Raw genomic sequence first — 6,455 nt, 5'->3', positions numbered from 1 at the left:
CCAGGGAGAGTTTTTAAATTTTTTTACCTTTTTTTTTTTACAGCAGCAGAGCCACCGGACAATAGGAAACTATTGGGCGGAGCTAGCTGTCACTGCTAGCTCTGCACAATCGTTTTCTATTTACTTTTTTCTACTTTTTTCACTCTTTTTCTGTTCTGCTCGGTGCCTCTGAGGGACCGAGCAGAACAGCCGAGCCAAATGCCGCTCGGCGGCATTTGGCTATTCTCTCACTGCTGTTCGGGATCTTTCAGAATAGCCCCAACAGCAGTGTGAAGCCTGCCGGAGGTTCGGCTCAGCCAATCCAGATGTTGGATCGGCTGAGTCGAACTCCTTCTGCTCTTCGGGTCAGCCGAACATGCTGAGCATGTTCGGCTGATCCGAAGCCACACGAAGCAAGCCGATGTACGGCTGATTTCAAAATTCCTGACATAATCATACCGCCAGGGAGGTTAATAGATGTTTCCAGTAAACATACTTGATGGATACTTACACTATATATGTGTGCACCTTTACATGTACTCTTGTTTTGTTTGGGGAAAGAGCAGTGCAGTGTTACTGATTCTTACCAACTGTTCACTGATTAGTTATGTTTACTGATTCTTACCAAGATCCTCATTAGTTATGTGTTACTTCACGTTGCTAGTTTCCCTGCTAAAACATCTGTTTGAATTTTACCATTCTGTCTGCATACATGTAAATGTAGCAGAAGTAGCAACCTTTGCATCAGACTTACAGAGCTTACTGCATTAAGTAAATCCTTTCATTTCTGACATTTGCACCTCAATAATACATGCAGATCTATAAAACAGGTTATTTTCCTCCAGGTTATCGAGTCTCAATATTCTTTGCCTGACTGAATACAGTGTTATTGTAAAAATGACTTATATTAGATAATTTCACCTCTTGTATGTTCATGGGCTGCTTGATATTTTGTTATGTTTACTGGTAGAAGACCTTTGTATTTTTCATCAGACCCATAAATTACTGCACTGACTGCTACACCTCAGCTTTGTTTCAGTGTTTTGGCAGTAAACCTAAGATGGATGGCTTCCTTTCCTCAAGCACTTTGAATATATGCATTACAAATCACACAGACTTGTGTTACTGAATACAAAATAGCAGTGCAGAGGCAGAAAACACCTTTGACAATATAGGAGGACTCCAGACAAGGCAGCTAGTGGTAAATATTTAAAGCCCAACTTAATTTTGGTGATTTTAAAAATGGCATGCCCTAGTCATAGTAGAAATTTAAAAAAGTAAAACATTATTGCTGCAATACTCACCTCATCCCTGCTGTCTACCATAGGATAATTGCTCACGGTCCTGGTCACCACTTATTTTCAGGGATAGGGACACCAAGCAGCCATTTTCTGTGAGCCTGAGCTGTCATGGACATGTCCCATAAATCTCTTCATCACGCTGGCTGGGACTCAATACATCTGAGCAGCACCGTGCTCACACATCATAACATGAATGCCATACTGTCCATTTGTAAGGATTAATCACAGCCACCACCACCAGAGAAGAGGAAGGATTCATTATGTGACCAGATTGGCCTGAAGACAGCAGGAAAAAAGGGTGGAGGGCAGGCGTGCAGTGTACTCCAAACGTAACATTGGGATTTAAGATAAGGATTTTCAGCGCAAACTTGTGCACATATGACTGACCTTATTGTTTGGTGTAGTGGTGATGATCTTTCTATGGCTTGGCCAGCTGATTTGAAAAATGTTCCGGAGGGCTTGGCAGCGAAAGGGTTAAACCTTGACTTGACCCTCCTCAGAGAGGCCCCACGACCCTCTTCCCTATTTGAAGTGGTGTATCCTAAGCCTCTGAAACCCCTTGTGAGATCTCCATCCCTGTCACTAAAAGCTGCTGATTAGACATGTAAACCGGCCAAAAATTCAGTTTGGTTTGCTTTGTTTTAGATTTTTCATTATTTTGTGATTCGGGGCCGAAAGTCAATTTGTTTCGAGTTTCGGATTTTCATTAATTTCAGATGAGTTATATGATATCTATGAACACATTTTCATTGCAGCAAAGGGACATAACATTTTTCATTTTAACAGTCCACAGAAACAATAATTAAAAACAAAAATAAAAAAAAAAAGTGTGGGGTTCCCCCTAAAATGCCTTACCAGACCCTTGATCCGAGCAACAGCCTGGCAGAGCAGTAAAGGGGGGAAACAAGCGTGCGCCCCCCTCGTGTACCATACCAGACCACATCCCCTTAACATGGGGATGGGGGGGGTGCTATGCCAGGGGGAAACCTGCCCCCATGTCGGTGAGGAAAAGGGCCTCTTCCCCAGAACCCTGGGCCTGGTGGGTGCATGCACTATTTTTGCGATTGCACCACAGCGGACCTCGGCCATTGCTATACCACACGTTCTGGTGTGGACAATCGCTCTGCAGGTGGGAGGCGTGACTGCAGTAGCATTGACATGAATGGCACCACCACGTCCCCTCCCATCCCAGAACGTGGAAGGCTTTAATTATGCTATCCAGTGCATTCCAGCCACTATCCGTGCCGTGAAAAGGAATATTACATAATTAGACCTCTATTTTAGTGCAAAAATAGGTGTGGTGAAAGAGACAATGGGGGGAATTTATCAAGGGAGTTGCTACACTTTTATTTAAGTGACAAATTTTCCATTTTTATTTGCACCTTATTTATCAATGCAGTCTAGGCCTTGATAATAAATATCATTTTCATTAGACATGTTGGGGAGGTATTTATCAAAGCAATTGCGAGTGTTTGAACTTGCACGGAATATATTTGCACCAGATTTATCAAGCTAGTGTAATGTTATTGATAAATGAGGTTTAACTGACTCCAGGAAAGAAGACTTGTAACTTCAGGCAAAAAGCTTAACTGTCGCATCTTGAAGAAGTGGTCACGAGGACTTCTTAAGTTGTGATTGTTTTCTTAGGTGATGCTCCAGTTTCATACAGCCCCAGAACAAGTGCAGATGAAAACAAGTGCAAAAAACGTGCAGTTCAAAAAGCAGCGCAAACTCTGAAGAAAACAGGTGCAAAACAGGGGCAAAAAACATGCAATTGAAAAGGTATTGCAAGCTCTGAAGAAAACACGTGCAAAAAACATGTGCAATTGGAAAAGTAGTGCAAGCTTTGGGCAAAACACGTGCAGTTGGAAAAGTAGTGCGAGCTCAGGTGAAAACAGGGGCACATGTTAAAAGACAGATTTGCACATAAAAAAAAATTATGGTAAATGAGGCTAAAACTGTCGTAATTGCTTTGATAAATTCCCCCCATTGTAATTATAAAAAACCTTCTAATAGTTTTGAAAACAAGAATCTGTAGTGGAAAATTGCTACTGTGCCATCAAGTTACAGAAACAAAGTAAGCAAAATTTGCTTTGTATATGAGTTGCGCACTTTATTTTTAATGATCATGTATACCTTAGCTAATTTGCCTACAAACGTCAGGTGGTCATAATAATCTGGCCACTCAGTGTATGCAGATGACTACTTGCAAGTATGCAGAATGATGAATGTAACATAAACTCAGCCTTGTTTATTAGAAATTTTAGAAAAAAGGAATTGGTTCATACGAACCAAAGTGGACTTTAACCTCCTGGGCGGTATTCCCAAGTGTAGCTCGGGCTTACTTCTCCATACCCTGAGCTACACTCGGGAATATCGCATAGTATTTACTTACCTTGTCCCTTGAGCCGCGCGGTGTCCTCCGGCCGGCGCCAGCATCTGTCTTCCGGGTTCTGTCCCTGTAAGTGTACGCGTCACACGGGGGCAGAAATGGCGGGAGATTAAAAAAATAAAAATAAAAATAAAAAAAAATAGCAAAATAAAATCGACCCGAAAAAGAAATGAAAGAGAAAAGAATCATACCGCCAGGGAGGCTACTGGTACTTCAATGGCATTGATTATTAAAATTCTAATATTTTATTAAATCCATAACATTACATTAAACATCAATTTTCTCTAAAAACAATAACATACAAAATAGTTCAAGAGATGCTCCCACCTGCCTATTGTCAGTCTATTTTATATCCAGACAGTCATATGCATTTCATTTTTACAATCAAAAAGCACAAAATGGCCCACTGGCGAGAGCAGCAATCACCTCAATGCGTTTCACAATGTTGAGTCACTGGTTTCCTCAGGAGGTTCTTGCACATATTAAAATAAAACAGAGCTGTTGAGATAGAGACAAAAAACGTCACCATCCAAATACTCATTCAATATATATTATAAATAAAGGGACAAAATCAGATACCTTGTCCCAGTATACGTATGATAATATCTCATCATATACTAAGTAACTGGTGGTAATTATCTTTCCTCCAATAGACATGGGAAAGGAAGGAGTACAGGCCAGAGCAACTTCATACAATAAATCTGCTGAAAGTGTAAAATTGTCAATATGGAAAAAACTAAACAAAACAAAGGGGGTTATTCACGAAGGATCCAGCCGTAGCTTCTGCTTATCCTTTGGTTCACTTCTGCTACCTGAGCCCTTAAGTTCATTCGAACGAAGGGCTGCTGTATGGGCTATTCACTATAGCGCATACATGCAGCCAAAGGCAGCCGAGCAGCTTAGCAGAGCCGAGCCCATACGCTTCAGCTCGGCTGAGCCGTAGGGACAGGCGAAGTGTGTAGAAAAGTCGTCCGAAGCCGACCGATCTCCACGCAAATGACAGCTGGGCAGAGGCAGCCGTGATCTCACGGCTGGCTCCGGCCAGTTGTAATGACAAATCAGCGTTGTAATGACCTGGGGACGCTGATCTGTCATTAAGCGATAACAACTAGACGGAGCCGCCCAGTTCTTATTCATTGCACGGGACCTGCTAGAAGACTCTGGCAGGTGCCGGCCAATAGGAAACAGTTGGGCGGAGCTAGCTCCGCCCAAGTGTTTATATTTTGCCATCAGATTTGACATGCGGCGAGAGTTTGTCACGTGCAGTCGGGCCGGCGTGTGCCACTTTTTTTTAAATTATTTTTTATTCATTATTTTCTTTTCTTTAAAATATTTGTATTATTTTCGGGGGCGCATGCGCGAGGCTGTCGATGGCGGACAGTTTTTTAGACGGCTCAGCAGCTCTCCCAGGCAAACCTCTACTAGCAAGGAGTTGGGCACTCATCATCTACCAAATCTGCCTCATCTTTATTCCCTCTTCCCACTGCAACGGATTATGTCTCACTCGGGAGCCCAGAAAACAAAGAACAACCCCATTGCTGAGGCGATAGCACGGGCCTCTGCTAAAATGGCGCCTCCTTCTCGGACCCATGCGGAATCGGCATCCAGCAGTGACATGGAGGAAGAAAGCCTCGGTGGAGACAAGTCCCTTAATAGCTCCCATTCAGCTCTTCTCCAAAGATTTGATGCCATGCTACAGAAGGCATTGCAATCTACCTCCAAACTAATCACGGACCACCTGTTAAAGGAGATCCGTGACATAGGCCAGCGTACTGCAACCCTGGAGGATTGGAGAATTTACATCTGACCTCTCTGCAAATCAACAGAGATATGGAAACCGTCTGTGAAGAGAACATTCAATTACTTACCAAACTAGAGGACCTTGAGAATCGATACCGCTGCTCTAACCTTTGCATTCGGGGGCTCCCGGAACACATAATGGACCTATTCTCAACTGCCACGGCGCTCTTCTAGGAGCTGGCCCCTGACATCCCTGTTGATCGCCTGTAGATCGAGCGAGTCCACTGGACTCTGAATCGTAAGAGGGCCGACAGACCCCCCTGTGATGTGTTGGTAAAGCTGCACTAATAGCGCACCAAAGAATCGCTGCTAGCTGCGGCCAGCGCCGAGGCCAATCATGCCTCACTGACCTTCCAGGGCCACGAATATCAGCTCTTCACGGACCTGGCTCCGTCTACCATTTCCAAACGCAGGACCCCCTGACCCTGTCCCGATGTCCTGAATAAGCATCACATCGCATACAAGTGGGGGTTCCCATTCTACCTGATGTTCTCACACGGCGGTAAGCAACATGTGTGTGTCACATTAGAAGATGCTCAATCCAAGCTGGGCCTGTTGGACTCGCGTCCTACCTCTTCATCTCCTCTTGATCTTCCTGCCTTTTCTTCCAAATGTCCCTGAAGTGTTTCCGACCAGAACAACTCTGGTGAATCCAGCGGCCCAGCAGTCAAGATGGGACTGAGGTCCGGAACCCCACGCTAAATCCACACTCATGCCTCCATGTGGCCCCTTACCACTCCGCAGTTCCCTCTCATGTGAGGATACCTATTTCGCAATCGTTGCGTCATACACTGATTCATCTCCTGTTCTATGGATCGCTGTAATAAGCATGGTCATCTATTTTTCTATTTTAATTTTTTTTCCTCTCCCCATTTCTCTTTTTGCACCTGTCATGGGAGGATTGGATTACCTCATAGTCTCGAATGGACGGATTTTGTCCAGACTCCCGGAGTTCAGTTTTACCCCCGTTATGTACTGCTCTT

The 6,455-nt window shown here is 43.9% G+C and overlaps 1 long non-coding RNA gene across 1 annotated transcript in view; it reads right to left on the bottom strand.

Annotated features, from left to right (window-relative positions):
* Nucleotides 1–6,118, bottom strand: part of LOC108799015 — a 12,478-nt gene extending 6,360 nt beyond the window's left edge. The window contains exon 1 of the long non-coding RNA XR_001941988.1: nt 6,106–6,118. This is a non-coding gene — a long non-coding RNA (uncharacterized LOC108799015). The remainder of the gene's footprint in view (nt 1–6,105) is intronic.
* Nucleotides 6,119–6,455: the final 337 nt, after the last annotated feature.

The sequence above is a fragment of the Nanorana parkeri genome, unplaced genomic scaffold, assembly GCF_000935625.1.
Source record: "Nanorana parkeri isolate BGI_ZX_2015 unplaced genomic scaffold, ASM93562v1 scaffold1604, whole genome shotgun sequence".
NCBI lineage: Eukaryota > Metazoa > Chordata > Amphibia > Anura > Dicroglossidae > Nanorana > Nanorana parkeri.
This window is presented reverse-complemented; position numbering and strand designations above follow the sequence as displayed.